Source organism: Pongo abelii, chromosome 8 (genome assembly GCF_028885655.2).
Source record: "Pongo abelii isolate AG06213 chromosome 8, NHGRI_mPonAbe1-v2.0_pri, whole genome shotgun sequence".
Lineage (NCBI taxonomy): Eukaryota > Metazoa > Chordata > Mammalia > Primates > Hominidae > Pongo > Pongo abelii.
In genome coordinates, this window is record NC_071993.2 from 137,646,612 (window position 1) to 137,667,378 (window position 20,767).

The window sequence follows — 20,767 nt, forward strand, 5'->3', positions numbered from 1 at the left end:
GCCGAATTTATATTTTTATATACACACACACCACACGCACACACACACACACGGTACACTTCATGTTCAAAAGGTTTCAACAGCAGATCCTATCAAACTCTGATGGAATAAATTATTCCAATCCCACACGAGAGAACGAAAAAAGAAGCTACAGATTCCAATTTCTTTCATAAGAATCAAATAATGTAGAAGTGGAAATTTGACAAAGACATTACAAGAAAATAAAAATTGAGTTCGATGTCACTCACAAATGTAGACTTTAAAATCCTCAGCAAAATGTTAGCTAACCAAGTCTAGCAATGAATAAAATGATCATACATGATGTCCAGCTCACATTTATTTTGGAATACAAGATTGATTTAACATTTGAAAGTCAATCAGTGTAAGTCACCAAGGGACCAGAAGAAAAAAGACAACTCACGACATTTCAGTAGATGAGGGAAAAAGCCTTTGATAAAAACTCTTAGAAAATAAGGAAGTAAATATATAGAATTTAACCTGATGGTCATATAGAATTTAACCTGATGGTCACATAGAACGTCATATCAAATGGTGAAATATTCACATATTTTCCCATAAAACTGGAAGCAAACAAGAATGTTGTTTTTTAAAAATACCATTTCCATTTAACATTATGCTAGAATTCATAGCCAGTGCAACAGCGAAAAATTTAAAAATAACATTTGTCATAGTTGCAAGAAATAAAACTGTCGTTATTTGAATATTATTTGGAGTGTATACAAAACACTTCAAAGAATCTATAGGGAAATTATTAAATTTAAGATAGTGTGATGGTTAATGTTGAGTGTCAACTTGATTAGATTGAAGGATGCCAAGTATTGTTCCTGGGTGTGTCTGTGAGGGTGTTGCCAGAGGAGATTAACATTTGAGGCAGTGGACTGGGAGAGGCAGATCCACCCTCAATCTGGGTGGACACCATCTAATCAGCTGCCAGCGTGGCTGGAATAAAGCCGGCAGGAGAAGCTCAAAAGAACAGACTTGCTGAGTCTTCTGGACTTCATCTTTCTCCCATGCTGGATGCTTCGTGCCCTTGAACATCAGACTCCAAGTTCTTCAGCTTTTGGACTCTTCGACTCACACCAGTGATCTGTCAGAAGCTCTCAGGCCTTTGGCCATAGACTGAAGGCTGCACTGTCGGCTTCCCTACTTTTGAGGTTTTGGGGCGAACTGGCTTCCTGGCTCTTCAGCTTGCAGACAGCCCATTGTGGGACTTCACCTTGTGATCATGTGAGTCAATACTCCTTAGTGAACTCCCCTTCATATATACATCCGTCCTATTTGTCCTGTCCCTCTAGAGAACCTTGACTAATACAGATAGTAGTTCAGTAAGGACACTGAATTCAATGTTAATTGTTTTCTGGATACTACCAACAAATATTAGAAAATAAAATGAAAAAATCTTTGCCATTTACAATAGTGTTAGATAGACGAAAGGAACAGAATGAAATCCAGGAGTAGACCCACACATATGCGGACGTTTGATTTTAATGGTGGAACAGGTACAGATTTTTTTTTTTCAACAAACAATGCTGGGTCCTCTGAATATCCGTGTGGGAAAAAGTCAGCCTTGCCTCACCACATAAACAAATGCCAGCCACACAGTGAGCTTCAACATGAAAGGCAAAAGTCAAAAATTAAAGTGCTATCCGTCAAGGACAAGATTTGCAAGTTAGATTATGCCATAATTGAGAACTTCTGGTCATCAAAGGAGACCACTATGAAGGTCAAATGCAAGCCAGAGTGGGAGAAGATATTAGCGACACAAATCGTATACATATGGCTCCTGTGAAGAGTCTCTATTGAAAGAGAGAGATGCTAAAATCTCAGTCCAACTATGGTGATTCTTGCCTTTTTTTTTTTTTTTTTTTTTTTTTTTGGTGTTCTGCTATCAAAATCCACCATGATTTACAGACAGGCTCAGATTTGACATCCCGAGTCTGCACCCTAGCTTTCCCTGTGCACCTTGCTAAGCTTGTGAGCAGGGTGCAGCTCCCTCGATTAGGTGCACACAGACCCACCGCTGGAGTGGAGCTCTCCTAGGTGATGGTGGCGCCTCCTGGGACCTCCTCTGTCCCCCTTTCTTTGAACACCTTCAGTGCAATGCATGAAGAGTGAAACCACTGTTTGTTTGCAGAGGTGAGATGCCTGCGAGTTTCCCTAGATACCAGCTGGTTGTCATGCCAACCCTTGTCTTTTATGAGTGATTGAGCTAACCTTTGCCCTCAATCCTTCAGCTTGGTGAGGGGCACTCAGCTCCATTTCTTTGCCCAATTACAGGGGATGTCCACATAAGTCCTACTGAGGATGCACCTGGCAGCGTGATGGGTGCCCCCTGGCTTGGCAGAGGGCCTCGTGGGAGCCAGCTGTCCACATGAGATGGTGTGAGTGCTGTCACCCACGCGTGCCTGCTTCAGAGGGTCTGTTTCTTGTTTTGAGAGCCCTTCTGGACCCCCATGGGTCTGACGTCCTGCAGCATCCTGATGGTGTCTCTCAAACACACCTGGGCTGTGACCCCTTCAAGCTCATCTTTGGCCCCAGCTCAGGTGCCAGATCCTGGAACTCTGTGAAGGTTTAAGATTGACGAGTGGACCCCCAGAGGGAACAATGAAGGAATTACCTGTGTCAAGCCCACGAACAGCTTGCCTGTCCCCTGTTTCATGAGATCCAGAGATGGCATTCAAGAGGAGCACAAGTGCACGGAACAGATCCTCAAAAAGGTAAGTGAAGCCTCGGGCTCCTGGAGGAGGTGCCGCCCGAGCATTGGGCTCTGCGACTGGGAAGCACAGGCAGCAGCTTGTAAACCCTATTTGATGGCAGTGATGGTTGGATTTGAATTCACGTGAGTTGGGCTGGAAACATGCAACCTAAAGCTTAAGAGGCAAATGGGACTTCGTGAATTTAATGATGCTTCAGCTCTTCTGTTTTTTCCTGTTTTTGGTTTCATCAACCCCTCTCGACCGTCGAGTGAATGACTGTGCTTGTCACAAGTGCCCTTCAGAGCAGCGCCTGTAAGCCTCTTTGTGGGGAGGGTAACAGGTTCTAGGTAATTTCCATTTTTTCCTTAGGTCCTGTTATCCTTACAGGGTATCCCTGAAGGTGTCAAGCCTCAGTGCAAATCCCTCTCGTTTCTACGAAAAGGGTTCTGTAAACATGTGAAATACATGTATTATTATAGGTAAGGTGATCTTGCATCTTATTCTATACTTAAAGTGCCAGTTACATGGAAAACTCCCACATCCACTGAAAGGGAAGAAGGAACCAAAATGAATCCTGTTTTTTCTTTCCAGTGGAAGTCCCGTTTCTTTGGTCCCTGCCTCTTCTCCCTTGCCAAGCCATCTCTCAAGTCATCAGAAACTTCTGGATAAGAAGTGTCTATGACATCAAGTGAGCTGGGTCCCTCACCCTGGGGACCCCAGGTGTAGGATTCTGGCACAGGAGGTGATGCTGCCTATCCATGGCCCTCATGCCTGCCCACCGGGCTCCATTTGCACACCTCTGCAGGTGTACCAGGTGCACCTGGCTCCCTGACAGAAAGATAGTGGTCCCCATAAACAGCAGAGTCACAGGCACAGGGACCTGGCAAAGGGAAGAAGCTGAGGGCTTCACAGAGGCATGTGGGGATTTGCACCTGCTGGCCTGGAAGACTGATCTGGGAGCACAGCCTACTCCGGGTGATGGGAGAGGAATCTCCATCACCACCTGGGTGAGGGACTGGGCACAGGCTGGCTCAGACCCCATCCAGCTCTGACATTCTGGGGTTCTACCTGTACAACATAAGGTGTCTCTGTGGCCAGAATGTCTGCACTGGGCCCCAAAGTCAGCTGCCCATGGGTGTTCTCAAAAGGGGCTTTGAAATATCTCCCCATGATTAGATGCTGGTAAGCACAGGGGAACTTGCATTGCAAGGAGCCTTTTTGTTTTCACTCAGTCCATCCCTAATGCTTACAAGCTTTCCTGAGCTCACAGTAGGCCAGCCCACCATGAGTCAAAGATGACTCCATTTCCAGGTTGTCTGTGGATAGGATGTCCTGGCCAGGCTGACATGTGTGGCATGGCCTGTGGCAGAGCCCTTGCCTTCAGCATCATTTCCAGCAGTGGGAATGACTCCCCATCTTCTTCCCTATCTTCTCTGACATTCTATCACCTTATCTGAAAAAGAGTTATTGAGTTTCTACTAAGATTAATGTGCTAGAAGTTTGGAAAAATCCAGAACCACTGGTAGAAGTGATGCCATTCTCTTAGGATGGTGCCATCACTTATACTTGTCATCTTGAGCATTTATCAGTATTCACTTCTTCCTGATGGCCCAGAGCAGCAGGAAATAAAATGATTTTGTATATAATGTAGGTCAATTTGATGAAATGTTAATTAAACTTCCATAAAGCTATTAAAAAATGAGCATGTGACAGGATGAAAACTAAACATATCAGTTTTGTCAATACAGATAAACGGGTTTCACTCATTGCATAAAAGAAAATGTTTTCCAGTTCACTTCAGAAAGAAAGTCCCACGTGTATGCTGTATGCCAGAGACTCATCTAGAGTAAAATTATTTGAGAATGATAGAAATAATGAAATTTACAAAGATGTACTATACAATTGGAGACAGGAATATCAGGGTAGCAATACTTGCTTCAGACCTAGTAGAGTTCCAAATGCAAAGATTTTGGAAATAACAAAGCACTTAGAAATTGACAAAAAAAATTGCAAATAACAAAGGACACATTTTACTGCTGAAAGCCATAATTTTTTAATAATTATGAATATTTACCAAATAACAAGTAACTTGAAAAGGTAGAATTTAGAAGAGATGCAAGGAATCTTAAATAGGACAAGAAGACTTTAAGACATCACTCTCAGTACAAGACAGACAAAGGTACAAACAATAAATCAGAATATAGAAGACCTAAAAAATACAAGCCTTAAGGTAGATTTTTGTATGTATCGTATTCTACACCCTGATAATTGTCAATGCGTATTTACATACAACACACATGAAACATTAATAAGGGCTGATCACATATTAGGTCATAAAGAAAACAGTAAGATTCATGGAGTAAGAATTCTATAAACAACACTCTCTGATTAAAATGCAATCCAAGTAGAAAATATTAACCAAAATTAAGATGGCCCTTTCATTAGAAAATTTAAAATCCTATTACACTTGAATGAAAGAGGAATACAAACCAAAATTAAAGAATTCATAAACAGTGGAATGAAAACACTGCATATTAGAATTTGTGGTATATATTCAGAAAGAGGAAAACGTATAGCCTTAAATATTTTTTTATAAACAAAAGTGAAAGAAAAGAAATGAGTTAATTTTCCTTTTCAAAGAGCTAGAAAAAAATCACCAAGCAAACCAAAAGACATTACAGGAAGGAAACATTAAAATATTAAAGATAAAAACAGAAATAAGCAAGCAGTCTAATGCTATGGCTGTAGGTTTTTTCTCTCTTAGTGCAAGGTCATTTAATATTAGGGAAACCATTAATACAATGCAGTCTGTGTTAATCTAAAAAGAAAACGCATGGCCAGGCGAGGTGGCTCATGCCTGTAATCCCAGCATTTTGGGAGGTTGAGGCAAGCAGATGACTTGAGGTCATGAGTTCAAAACCAGCCTGGCCAACATGGTGAAACCCCGCCTCTACTAAAAAATACAAAAAATAGCCGAATGTGGTGGCGGGTGCCTGTAATCCCAGCTACTCGGGAGGCTGAGGCAGGAGAATTGCTTGAACCTGGGAGGCAGAGGTTGCAATGAGCCAAGATCCTGCCACTGCATTCCAGCCTGGGCGAGACTCTTTATCAAACAAACAAATAAAAATCCCCCAAGATTTTTCTCCCTACATGCTGAAAAAGTCTCTATCAAAATTCAACAACCAGTCCTGATGGAAATATTCATGAAAATAATAATTGGTGGATATTTTATCTACATGAAAATATACATGTACAATGCTTCTACAACCAGTGTCTTACAAAATGGGGAAACATTTTTCAAAAGGATCAGGAACAAGTCAAAGATACATATCATCTCTACTACTCTTCCACTTTGGGCTGGAGGTGGAGATACAATTGTTGCTCTTAAACGCGCAAAAATATTTCAATCTTATGAGATGAATGCAAATTAAAACTATACCGAAATGACATTTCTCACTTAACTGATCTGCAAACATTTTTGAATAAATCTCTCCTACTCTGTCGGTGAGGCTGTGTAGGAACAGGCACACTCATACGTTGCTGATGGGAATGAGAATTGTTATAACCCCTTATGGAAGAGAACTTAGCAATAGCTAGAAAAATGACATTTGCATTCTCCTTTTGGTTTATCAATTTTAATTCTAAAAATTTACTCATTTTAGATGATGACCTTCTATAAAATAAAAAATCTAGTTTACAAAGTAATTATTGCAGCATTGTTTGTAATTACAAAACATTGAAACAACCTGAATGGCCATTCATAGGAGAGCAGCCGAACATCCCTGACACATCCAGCCCATGAAGTACTTCTCATATGGCTTTAACAAGTAAAGAGGAAGGGCAGAGCGTGGTGGCTCACGCCTGTAATCCCAGCACTTTGGGAGGCTGCGGTGGGGAGATCACCTGAGGTCAGGAGTTTGAGACCAGCCTGGCCAACATGGTGAAACCCCGTCTCTACTAAAAATGCAAAAATTTAGCCAGATGTGGTGGGACATGCCTGTAATCCCAGCTACCCAGGAAGCTGAGGCAGGAGAATCGCAGGAACCTGGGAGATGGAGGCTGCAGTGAGCCAAGATTGCGCCACTGCACTCCAGCCTGGGCGACAGAGCAAGACTCTGTCTCAAAACAAACAAACAAACAAAAAAAACAAAAAAGAAACTAATGAGGAAGACTTCTAGGAAGAATAAGGAGTGATTCATGAGGATATATTCTTATGTAGAAAAAAGTAAGCAAAGTGCAGAAGAATGCAGTATGCTATTTTTTTGTGTAAGAAAAAGGGGAACTAAAAATTTGCATCCATTTGTTCATTTATGAAAAAACAAAACCCAATTATTCACACGCAAAGAAGGATAAACCAGAGACCCATACAATAAAATTGGTGCCGACTTGGGGTGGGTGGGATTGAGTCGAAAGAAAAAAAAAAATAGAAAAAATGGGGGGTGGGTGGTGACACTTCTTGTCGTCAGTCCTATTGTGCAGTCTGACTTCTGGACCATGTTAATATTTTACTTACTCCAAAAAGAAAATCAATGAAATCAACAAGAATCGGTGTGTAAACAATCTATGATGGAATACAAAAAGAAAATAAATGAAGTGACTTGTTTTCCAAAATGAATAAGATGACCATACCGAAGTGGGGTGGGAGGCGGTGGAGAACTAACCCAAATAACCACTGAACATAGAAAAGTTGTCTCAGAGTTTATGGGTGATTGGTTCCAGGAGCCCTCACGGATACCAAAATCCATGGATGCTTGTGTCCCTTATGTTAAATGGCACAGAACTTGCATATAACCTATGCACATCCTCCCATATTCTTTAAATAATCTCTAGATTATGTATAATCCCTAATATAATGCAAGTGCTGTGTAAATAGCTGTTGTACTGTATTGTTTAGGGAATAATGACAAGAAAGTATCTGTACATGTTCAGTGCTAACACAATTATCCATTTTTTCCCAAATATTTTTGGTCTGTAGCTGGTTGAATCCATGGATGTAGAATCCATGGATATGAAGGGCCGGCTGTATTTGGATTCTACGTCCTCAGGCTAAAGATAAAAATAACTCTAAACAAACTTCCAGCTCTAGTTAAGGGGCTTTTTTTTTTTTTTTTTTTTTTTTTTAAATCACAGAGGCATGGGTTAGCAATTCTGGAATTTTTTTTGGTTTATTTAGGGACAAGCAAATCAGTAAATATGTTGTAGGAGATGGGAGCAGGAGAAGGAGCTACGGTTATGGAAGGAAGAGAGGATGAGAGGAGCCCTGTGATACTGGATAGCAATTGGAGAGATTAGGTGAAAGCCGAGATGATTTTTGGGTGGTGAAGCTGTTATCTGCCCTTTGTGATTTGTGGCTGATGTATTGCACAACCTTTTGCTGGATGACAGGGGAGGTGACCTGATCCTGATGCACATTTCAACAGGGTGAAGGCACTGGCTTGTGGTGTCCTGGCTTCAGCCACGTTGATAGCCACCGAGTGTTTTTGTAAGGACGTAAATGCAGGAGGCGGCTCCCAGGGTTCAAGTCCTAGCTGCCCCCCTTGTTACTGCTGAGAACATTCACACTTCCGTGCCTCGGTTTTTCTGTTTGTCTTCTGGGTACCTACCTAGCAAATTGTGAGGATACATGATTTAACATGTGTGAAGCACTTAGTGTGGTGTCTGGCCCAGGGTGAAGTTCTTTATCCATTAGTTCTTCTTAGTGTTTTTACTTTTGTTGAAAATCTGTATGGCTTAATAATTCAATCACAAAAGTAAGTGCTTGAGTTGCTTGGTGGGAAACTAGCCTTGGAACTGCTGGGGATATTTTGGGTTGGCTTTCCTTTACACACTGCTGCCTCTTGGAACTTAACTGGGCCCCTTTTTAGGATTCTAGGAAAACTCATCAGAGATGCTTGCAGAAGTCTGAAATCCCACCTCAACTTGATTGTCTTTTTGAAGGGCAAAACCCTATTTTTCTTGGAGGCATCAATCTCTCAAAATGCTAGATGAGAAGGTAAATTTGAAGCCACAAGCCTGGTAACAGTCTGAGACCCACACCTGGAAGCCAACAAGTGAATTATGGTGGTGTGTTCGGGTTGTATCCCAGAGACGGTGGTGGGCTAAGAAGGGTCAGTGGTAGCAGCCCAACCGGGGTGTGGAGAGTGAGGCTGGGTTTTGAGGTGTGGAGGAAACTGAGGACCCGGCCACAGCACCCCGCGGTTGCTTTCTACTGTTCACCTCTGCACAGACCCTGCGGTCCTGGCTTAAGACACAGAAACACCCCACCCCCCAATCCTGACAAGAACCACAGGCACATTAAACAGCAGTAAATAGGCCGGGTGTGGTGGCTCATGCCTGTAATCCCAGCATTTTGGGGGGCCAAGGAGGGTGGATTACCTGAGATCAGAAGTTCGAGACCAGCCTGGCCAACATGGTGAAACCCTGATTCTACTAAAAATACAAAAAATTAGCTGGGCGTGGTGGCACACACCTGTAATCCCAGCTACTAGGGAGGCTGAGGCAGGAGAATTGCTTGAGCCCGGGAGACAGAGGTTGCAGTGAGCCGAGATCGTGACACTGCACTCCAGCCTGGCTGACAGAATGATACTCTGTCTCAAAAAAAAAAAACAAAAACAAAAGCCAAAACAACAGGAACAACAACAAAAAACCAGCAGTAAATAAATGATCAGCATTTAGGGAAATACCCCCACAGCCCACCACTCAGATCCAAGCACTGCCCACATATTTGAATGTTTCTGTTTGTTTTTTTTTTCTACATAATGCTGTTTTACTTTTTCTTACAGAAAAATAACCAAACATTTTTCTGACTTAAAAACTTTAATTTCAAATTCAGGGATACAAGTGCAGGTTTGTTACATAGGTAAACTTGCATTATGGGGGTATGTTGTATAGATTATTTCATCACGCAGGTATTAAGCTCAGCACCTGTATTAGTCCCCTCTCACACTGCTATAAAGAACTACCTGAGACTGGGTAATTTATGAAGAAAAGAGGTTTAATTGACTCACCGTTCCGCAGGCTGTACAGGAAGCATGGCTGGGAGGCCTCAGGAGACTTACAGTCATGGGGGAAGCTGAAGTGAAGGCTGGGAAGTTTCAGCAGACTTGCAATCATGGCAGAAGGTGAAGGGAAGGCTGGGAGGCCTCAGGAGACTTACAATCATGGCGGACAGCAAAGGGAAACTGAGCACCTTCTTCACATGGCAGAGTGGGAGAGAGAGCGACACACTTTTAAACAACTGGATCTCATGAGAACTCACTCACTGTCATGAGAACAGCAAGGGGGAAATCCATTTTATGATCTAAACACCTCCGCCTGACATTGGGAATTACAACTCAACATGAGATTTGGGTGGGGACACGGAGCCAAACTATATCAATACCCATTAGTTATTTTTCCTGATGACCTTCTCCCTCCTTTCACATTTCACCCTCCAAAAGGCCCCACTGTGTGTTTTTCCCCAATATGGGTCTGTGTGTTCTCATCATTTAGCTCCCACTGATAAGTGAGAACATGTGGTATTTGGTTTTCTGTTCCTATGTTAGTTTGCTGAGGATAATGGCCTCCAGCTCCAACCATGTCCCTGCCAAAGACATGATCTCATTGTTTTTATGGCTTCATAGTATTCCATGGTGTATACATACCACATTTTCTTAATCCAATCTATCATTGAGGGGCATTTAGGTTGAATTCATGTCTTTGCTATTGTGAATAGTGCTGCAATGAACATATGCATGCATTTGTCTTTATGATAGAATGATTTATATTCCTTTGGTTGTATACCCAGTAATGGGATTGCTGGGTTGAATGGTATTTTTGTCTTTAGGTCTCTTTTGTTTTGTTTTGTGTTTGTTTTTGTTTTTGAGGTGGAGTCTTGCTCTGTTTCCCAGGCTGGAGTGCAGTGGCATGAACTTGATTCACTGCAACCTCCACCTCCCAGGCTCAAGTGATTCTCTTGCCTCAGCCTCCCGAGTACCTGAGATTACATACATGTGCCACAATGCCCAACTAATTTTTGTATTTCTAGTAGAGACAGGGTTTCACCGTGTTGGCCAGGCTGATCTCGGACGCCTGACTTCAAGTGATCTGCTTGCCTCGACCTCCCAAAGTGCTGGGATTATAGGTATTCACCACTGCACCCTGACTGTCTTTAGGTCTTTGAGGAATAACCACACTGTTTTCCACAATGGCTGAACTAATTTACACTCCCACCAACAATGTATAAGCATTCCCTCCACAACCTCACTAGCATCTGAAAATATTCCTATTATTATCTCATAGCATTTTATCATAAGCACTTTACAATGCTATTGAACAGTTTACAGGACGTTTATTTTAAAAATAATACTATTTTCACAAGCATCACTTTGACATCTTTATTGAGGTATAATTGATATATGTTAAACTCACATATTAAAAGTGTGCAATTTGATAAGTTTTGACATGTCTCTGCACCTGTGAAGCCATTACCACAATTGAGTTAATGACATTTACCTCATTCTCAAAGCTCCCTCAAGCCCCTTTGAAATACCCCCTGCCATCTCCCCAGCCTCCTCTTGCTCCCCAACAAACGCTTGCATACTCTGGGTCATTATATTTTAATTTGTATTTTCTAGAGTGTCGTACAAATGGAACTAGAGAGTACATATTCTTTTTTTTGTCTGGCTTTCTTACTCAGGATAATGATTTGGACATTCATTCGTGCTGCTGAGTGTATCTATAGTTAATTCCTTTTTGTTGCTGAGTAATATTCTATGGAATTGATGTGCTGTGGTTTATTTACTCGGCAACTGAGGGACACCCAGCTTGTTTCCAGTTCTGGGCTGTTGCAGATAAAGCTGCTATGAACATTTAGGTACAAGTATTTATGAGGACATTTCCTGTAAAAAAAAAAAAAAAAAACCCCACAGGAAATACCCTTATTTCTTATGAGAAACACCTATGAGTGGAATGACTGAATCCTATAATGGGTGATGTTTAACCTTCTAAGAAACTGCCAAACTGTTTTCCAAAGTGGTTGCATGGTCTTGTGTTCCCATCAGCAGTGTGGGAGAGTTCCAGGTTCCCCAGAGCCTCTCCAGGGCTTGGCATGGTCAGTCTCAATTTTAGCCATTCAAGTGGGTGCGGAATGGTTCTCACTGTGGCTTTATATTTAATGTGGTCATATATTTAATGACTAATGATATTGAGCATGTTTTCATGTGCTAATTTGCCATCTGTAAATGTCCTGTGTTGAAGTATCTGTATATCTTTTGCTCAGTTTTCCCCCTTACTTTTTTGTCATTGTTGAGTTTTGAGAGTTCTTTATATATTCTGGATATGAGTACTGGTTTTAGATGTATGCTTTGCAATGATTTCCTCCCAGCTGTGCCTTGTCTTTCATTTTCTTAACAGTGTCTATTGAAGAGCAGAAGTTTTAGATTTTGATGAGGTCCCACTTACCAATTTATTATTTTATAGATTGTGCTTAGATGGTCATATTAAAAATATTTGCCTAATCAAAGGTCACAAAGATTTTATGTTATGTTTTCTTCTGAAGTTTTATAATTTTAGGTTATATATTTAGGTCTGTTATCTAGTTTGAATTAATTTCTGTATATGATATAAGGCATGGTTGATTTTTTTTTGCACAGAGATATCTAGTTGTTCTAGAATTATTTGTTGAAAAGACTCATCATTTTCTACTTAATTGCTTTTGTATATTTGTCGAAACTCAGTTGTTCATATATATGTATTTCTGGAGTCTATTTTGTTCAACTGACCTGTCCTTATGCCAGTATCACACTGTTTTGATTATTGTGGCTTCATAAGGTCTTGGAATCAGGTAGTGATAATCCTCCAATTTTGTTCTTTTCCTTAGCTCTTCTTGTTGTTCTAGGTTCTTTCCATTTCCATATGGATTTAAAAACCAGTTTGTCACTTTCTGCAAATAAGCCTATTGGGATTGTTATAAAAATTATGTTGCATCTATGAATTAATTGGGGGATGAGTGGTGGCTAACCATGTTAAGTTTTCTAACCCATATGATGAGGCACATCTCTTAATTTATTTGGGCATTTAAAAAATTTCTCTCAGAACTGTTTTGTGGTTTTCATTGTGCAGATCTCTCGCATCTTTTGTCAGATTTATGTCACATTTTTTGTGCTATTGCAAATGTATTATTATTTTTGAATTTCAATTTTCTGTTCTTTGTGGCTAGTGTATAGAAGTGCATTTGAATTTTTATGATTTCGTATCCGGCAATCTTATTAAACTCACATTAGTTGTAGTAGCCTTTGTAGGTTATAATATCTTTTCAATTAATTGAACCCTTTATCATTATGAAGTGTCCTTTATCTCTGGCAATAGAATCTGCTCTGAAATTTACTTCATGCAATATTAGTGTAGCCACTCCATCTGTTTTGACTGATGCTAATGTGATATATCTTTTTTCACTCCTTTACTTTTAATTGATGTCTTTATATTTACAGTATGTTTCTTCCCCTCACCTTCTAGTTGGATCTTGCTTTTTAAAATACAATTTGTCAAAAGCTGCTTTTTGCTGTTTAGATTATATTTACTATATTAGTTCATTTTCACACTGCTATAGAGAACTGCCCAAGAGTGGGTAACTTATAAAGAAAAAAGGTTTAATTAACTCACAGTTCCGCATGGCTGGGGAGGCCTCAGGAAACTTACAATCATGGTGGAAGGGGAAGGGGAAGAAAAGACCTTCTTCACATGGTGGCAGGAGACAGAAGTGCTAACAGGTGAAATGCCAGATGCTTATAAAACCATCAGATCTTGTGAGAACTCCCTCACTATCACGAGAACAGCATAGAGGAAACTGCCCCCATGATCCAATCACCTCCCTCAACATGTGGGAATTAAAATTCAAGACGAGATTTGGGTAGGGACACAGAGCCAAACCATATCAATATATTTAATGTGTTTATTGATGTGGTTAGATTTAAGACTATCTTCTTGCTATTTGTATTGTCTGTCTTTTGTTCTCCTTTTATCCCCATTTTGTTTGAATTGCGTTTTTTTTTAAGTTCCATCGTCTACCTTTTGTTGGATCATTAACTGTAATGCTTTGTTTTGTTGTGTTAGTGGTTGCTTTAAGGTTTATAGTATATACTTCATTAACGAATCCCTGTCTTCAAGTGTTATTACACCACTTCACAGAGAGTGTAAGCACCTACAATTACATACTTCCATTTCTTCGTTCCTGCCTTTATGCTATTTTGCCATACGTTTTATTGTTATACATGCTATAAACAGTTAAAACAGTTGTCTTTTAAAGAGATTTAAATAACAACAAACACATATACTTGCTCTGGTAGTTACCATTTCCAGAGCTTTTCATTCTTTTCTGTGGATCTGTATTTGTCTGCTATCATTTTTCTTCTGCCTGAAGGACTTCTTTCAGAATTTCTAGATTCGATGCTATCCCCAACAAGCTACCACTGAGTTTCTTCACAGAATTGGAAAAAACTACTTTAAACTTCATATGGAACCAAAAAAGAGCCTGCATAGCCAAGACAATCCTGGGCAAGAAGAACAAAGCTGGAGGCATCACGCTACCTGACTTCAAACTATACTACAATGCTTCAGTAACCAAAACATCATGGTACTGGTACCAAAACAGATATATAGACCAATGGAACAGAATGCAGGCCTCAGACATAACACCACACAGCTACAACCATCTGATCTGTGACAAACCTGACACACACAAGTAAGAGAGAAAAGATTCCCTATTTAAAAAATGGTGTTGGGAAAACTGGCTAGCCATATGCAGAAAACTGAAACTGAACCCCTTCTTATACCTTTTACAAAAATCAACTAAAGGTGGATCAAAGACTTACACGTAAGACCTAGGACCATAAAAATCCTAGAAGAAAACCTGGGCAATACCATTCAGGACATAGACATGGGCAAAGATTTCATATCTAAAACACCAAAAGCAATGGCTACAAAAGCCAAAGTTGACAAATGCGATCTAATTAAACTAAAGAGTTTCTGCACAGCAAAAGAAACTATCATCAGAGTGTACAGGCAACCTACAGAATGGGATAAAATTTTTGCAACCTATCCATCTGACAAAGGGCTAATATCCAGAATCTACAAAGAACTTAAACAAATTTACTAGAAAAAAAAAACCCATCAAAAAATGGGCAAAGGATATGAACAGACACTTGTCAAAAGAAAACATTTATGCAGCCAACAGACAGAAGAAAAAATGCTCATCATCACTGGTCATCAGAGAAATGCAAATCAAAACCACAATGAGATACCATCTCATGCCAGTTAGAATGGTGATCATTAAAAAGTCAAGAAACAACAGATGCTGGAGAGGTTGTGGAAAAATAGGAATGCTTTTACACTGTTCATGGGAGTGTAAATTAGTTCAACCATTGTGGAAGACAGTGTGGTGATTCCTCAAGGATCTAGAACTGGAAATACCATTTGACCCAGCAATCCCATTACTGGGTATATACCCAAAGGATTATAAATCATTCCATGACAAAGACACATTCACATGAATGTTTATTGTGGCACTATTCACAATAGCAAAGACTTGGAACCAACCCATATGTCCAACAATGATAGACTGGATTAAGAAAATGTGGCACATATACACCATGGAATACTATGCAGCCATAAAAAGATGAGTTCATGTCCTTTGCAGGGACATGGATGAAGCTGGAAATTATCATTCTCAGCAAACTATCACAAGGTCAGAAAACCAAACACCACATGTTCTCACTCATATGTGGGAGCTGAACAATAAGAACACATGGACACAGGGAGGGGAACATCACACACTGGGGCCTGTTGGGAGGTGGGGGGCTAGGGGAGGGATAACATTAGGAGAAATACCTAATGTAGGTGACAGTTTGATGGTGCAGCAAACCACCAGGGCACATGCATACCTATGTAACAAACCTGTACGTTCTGCACATGTAACCCAGAACATAAAGTACAATTAAAAAAAAAAAATTTCTAGTAGCGTGGCTCTGCTGACGATGATGAATTCTTTCTGCTTCTTTATGTCTAGAAACCTTTTATTTTGCCTTTGTTTTCGAGATTTTTTTTCCAAGGCATAGAATTCTTGGTTGGTAGCTTTTTTATTTTCCCCTTTCTGCTCTTTCTAGATGTTGCTTTGCTGTCTTCCCTCTTGCATTCTTTTTGACAAGAAGTCATTATCCTGATATGCCTGATAAGTGCCCTATGGTTGCTTTTAAAATCTTCTCTTTACCACTGGTTTTGAGTAATTTGATCATCATGTGTCTTAGTGTAGTTTTCTTCATGTTCCTTTTGATTGTGGTTCAATAGTTCTTAAATGTGTAGGCTTATAGTTTTTGCCTAATTTGGAAAAATTTCAGCCATTATTTATTCACATTTTTTGCTGTTATCCTGCTCAATCTACTTAGGGGACTTCATATATTGGGCTGCTTTAAATTGCTTCACATCTTGTTGATCTTTTATTGATTTTTTCTTTACTTATAATCAGCATCATTTCTAATAGATGCAAAATATTTCCTCTTATGTTTTCTAATTTGTTTGTTTACCTTTTAGTTGGGCATATAGTTCATTATAGTGTTTTATTTTTCTACTGTAAATATGGCTGGGAAAAACATTTTGGGAGGAATATGTTCTGATTTTTCAAAAATATAAATTATCAGATAATTGGTTTTAAAATTCCCTTTACATACTCACAGATTATTTTATAAAGGTGTTTGCTTATTTACCTTTCCATGCAATGTATGAGAATGCCCATCTCACATAGCCATTGCTAGCATTGAGGGCTTCAAAAATTATTTTATTTGAACAGAATTTTCCTATGGGAATCTGTGTGTGTGTGTGCACCTGTGCATACATGCTTGTGTATGAATGCATGTACATATTATCAGAATGAATAATTTTTTGCTTATTATATTTTTTAAAATGTAAGTTAAGCATGAAAAATGTAATGAAATGCTTGAATAAGAGTAGCATTTTATTGCCTCTAACTTGTGTTCCAAATTTATTGATTTTGACTTGCATTATTTGGCACATGTACCACTGTTTAAATGACACCCATGTGACATTGTTGTAGAATATAAACTTCTTTTTTGAGATGGAGTTTCACTCTTGTTACCCAGGATGGAGTGCAATGGTGCAATCTTGGCTCACTGCAACCTCCGCCTCCCTGGTTCAAGCAATTCTCCCGTCTCAGCCTCCCAAGTAGCTGCGATTACAGGCACCCGTCACCATGCCTGGCTAGTTTTTGTATTTTTAGTAGAGACAGGGTTTCACCATGTTGGCCAGGCTATTCTCGAACTCCTGAGCTCAGGTGATGTACCTGCCTCGGCCTTGAAAGTGCTGGGATTACAGGCGTAAGGCCCCGCACCCAGCCAGAGTATAAACTTTTAATATTTTGGGTAAAACATTAGCAACCGCTAAATTGATAGTTCTACTTATTAAGCTACCCTACACCTAAGCAGCAGCACAATTCACAGGCTACTGAAATATGAGGGACTTCTGTTTATCAGATCTCTGTCTGCCACTGCCATATGGCACCAAGCTCCCATGCCATTTATAATCTTTGAATTGTGCTATTTTAACCAAAAAATGGACTTTTAAATTATAACAAATTTAGACAAAAGGTGAGACTTCATTAATGTTTTATTACATTATTTTAAATTATTCAGATGTACGTAAAACGAAACAATCCTCTTATGTAAATTTTGTTTCTCTGTCAATATTTAATTCTCTAATTCCTGCTTCATACCTTATTTCAATGGGTAGAGCTTGTGAGTAAATACTGAATAATGGGAGTGATAGAAGGTGTCTCCCTTTGGGCTCCTGTAACAGAATACCACAGACTTGGAGGCTTATAAACAGCAGAAGTTTCTTTCTCACAGTTCTAGAGACTGAAAGTTCAAGATCAGCGTGTCCACAGATTCAGTGTCTGCTGAGGACTTGCCTTCTGGTTCATAGATGGCCATCTTCTCACTGTGTCCTCATGTGGTGGAAGGGGCAAAAAATTTCTTCAGGGCCTCTTTTATAAGGGCATTAGTCCCATTCATGAGGAATCCACCCTCATGACTTAATCACCCCCCAACACCCCACCTCCAAATATCATCATCTTGAGGGTTAGGTTTCCATATTTAAATATTGGAGGGACACAAACATTTAGTCTGTAACAGAAGGCCTCCTAATTTAGTTTCCAATTTTATTGAGAATGCCTCTAGTTTTTAGATATTGGGAATAGCTACTTGCTTTTCTGGACAGAAATATGATTTATATAACTTTATTGACTTGATACGTTTATTAATAGATTTTCTAGTGTTAAAGTGTCTACATTCCTGAGTAAACCTAGCTGGTTTTACAAGATTATTTGGTTACTACCCTGCTGATATTTTTTTTGCTAGTGTTTTCTAATGACATTTAGCTTTCTTTTTAAATATGTTATTCTCCTTTTTCTTTGTTAGTTTTTGACAGTAGGGTTGTATTATCTTTCTCTAATAAATCCAGCAGTCTCCCAGATTTTTCTATGCTGTGCATTAGCGTTTTACATTTAAAATTATCATTTTCTTGAAAGTTTGCAACCATTGAAGGCACCATTAGTGCATTTTCTCCTTACTTCTTAGTTTTGGGCTTATTGGTGTATTCAAAATTTCATCTCTTTGATATGCTGTTGTTTAATAATTGTTCTCACTGAGGGGTTGGGCAAACTTCACCGCACAAGCCATGGGCTCGGTTGTGAACCTTGCTTTGGCCATTGGAATGGGAAAAATATTACATATGCTGTGTCTACAGAGAGGCTTTGAACATACTTGGGACTTTAAGGTTCACTCTGTGCACATATGTTCTTTCCAGGCGAGTAAAAGTTTCCAGGAAATTGTTACTGTTTCAACCTGGAGCCTGGAAGGAGAGATGCACAGAGAAGCTGTGAACCCAACCTCTACACCTTGAGCTAACCCCAGCTGTATCTTCCCAAGGTCAGCCAACCTACAAACCCATGAGAAAGAAACAAATGCTTGACATTGTAAGCCACTGAAATTTTGTAATTATTTCATATGCAGCACTAACACAGAAAAAGCTGATTAATGCATATACCAAGATAGTGCTGGATGACAATTTCACTGAAATCAATTTATTTCCCTCCTCTCTTTTTCTTCTCCTTTCTTCCTTCCTCCTTCCCTCTCTTCTTTCCTTCTCATCTCTCTTTCTTTTCACTCATTCCTTCTCACCTTTTCTTCCTGGAAGCATTTAAAGCTATGAATTGTTTAACATGTGATATTTTGATTTCTTTGTATTCTAAATAGTCTGTTATGGTATTTCATTTTCTTTTCTCTTTATCCTAATAATTATGAGTTATTTTTTTCTCCAAGAGTTTACTTTTTTTTGATGGCAGGAGCTTTATTATTAATGTTAAGCTTTAGTGTGTTGTGGTCAGAAAATATAATCTCTGTACTTTTTTCTTAAATTTTATTAAACTTTCTTAAGTCAAATTTTATTGAGGTTTTCTTTAGCACTTGAATATGGTTAATTTTTGTAAATACTACGTGACTTTTGGAAAGACTTATGTGTAAGTTTCTTGTTCAAGTCTCTGACATGCGAGTTTTCTATTTACTTTCTCGTGGAATAGGGAAGATGCATGGAGTCTCCCAGTTCAGGTGTGTTTCTGTCCACTTCAGCTAGACCTACAGCATGGTTTGCTTTTTGATTGCTAGGATATTTTCAGCACCACACGTTTGTATTGCTATACTGTAACTTTTATCAACATAAAATCATCCTCTTCATGCAGTGAGAAACTTCCTGACTGAAATTATTCTTTGTTAGTAAAATTGTCATTTCTACATTCATTTTCCCCATCTGTCTCATAGGTGCCTATCCATCTTTTTATTTTAAACATTCTTTTTCATTTGTTTTAGGCATGTTGGTTGGAGTTTTTTTTTTTTGTTTCTAATTTATCTTTTAAATAATGCAACAGTTTACAATTACTCATTTCTACTCTATAACATGTTTGTCATTTGTATTTCTATTTGTATTTCTGTTCATTATGTCTGTTTGTTCTTTCTTGCTTTTTAAAAAAATATGGACAGTATGTCTTATTTGCCTTTATTTCCTCAAATGATTTGTAAATTTAAAATTGTGCTAATTTAAAGCTTTTTGTTTAACATAGTTTTATAATATGGTTTCTTAATATACTTACTCAAAGGAACTAGTAGAACTTATAATACCTTATATGTAAAAGCCAAACATTGAGCACCTTTACTTTTCCTGCTGCATTTGCCAAATTTCATTAATTTAACATGGATTATAATTTCTTAGACTATAACATTCCTTATTTAACAAAGCCTCTTTGCATACATTTTATAAAATAATTACAGAGACAATTACAAAGACTTATTAATTGATTTTGATATTTACCACTTGTTCTTTAATCTAATAACTCTCTCTTTTTATGTCCTTAATTTTGATTTGCCTCTTGGTTGTTTACATGGCAGAGTCGTGTTTCTAGGTGAAGCACAGTTTCTGGGAGTTCCACGTGTTCAGCGTGTTGCTCTGAGCCTCACCTGAGAATGGCAGCCTGATCCTTGGTGCAGCATCAGCAGGTGCGAGATCAGCAGGTGTGGGATCAGCAGGTGTGGCATCAGCAGCGCCACCTTCCCACCCACGCCAGCGCTGTGCTCACCCTGCTTTTGCTACTGTTCTGTTTTCTTCTTGGAGATACCCATTTTGTGAGTTTGAAAATCTGTGGTCAGTTTTGTGTTCTGTCCTATTAATTTTATTCCCCTTTTCTTATCCCAATTGTGGAATATTTTATCAGTTTCTTCCCCCACCCCCTCAGTGATTTCTTTTTGCACCATGGAGCATGCTCTCAGCCACATCCAGCGTGGACTTTAATTTGCCATTTTGGTTTTCCTTGCAGTTTCTTCATACTTGTACCTGTTCTGTCTGGTTTATTGTAACATACTCTTGAATCTATGGGAAACCTGCAGTTGCTGTTTGATGACATATTCTGCCTTCCTCTGTTGAAAACATAGTTCAGCAGACTTTTTCTTCCAGATGCC

At 39.2% G+C, this 20,767-nt stretch overlaps 1 long non-coding RNA gene across 2 annotated transcripts; it reads left to right on the forward strand.

The window, feature by feature from the left end:
• Positions 1-1,386: 1,386 nt before the first annotated feature.
• LOC129048397 (uncharacterized) lies at positions 1,387-20,525 on the forward strand. 2 transcript variants are annotated; one of them, XR_008510721.2, is made up of 3 exons: positions 1,403-2,738; positions 18,567-18,735; positions 20,201-20,525. It is a non-coding gene; the product is annotated as an uncharacterized LOC129048397 (long non-coding RNA). The 2 variants fall into 2 exon arrangements; XR_008510720.2 differs by lacking the exon at positions 20,201-20,525 and having other exon boundaries at positions 1,387-2,738; positions 18,567-18,743.
• Positions 20,526-20,767: the final 242 nt, after the last annotated feature.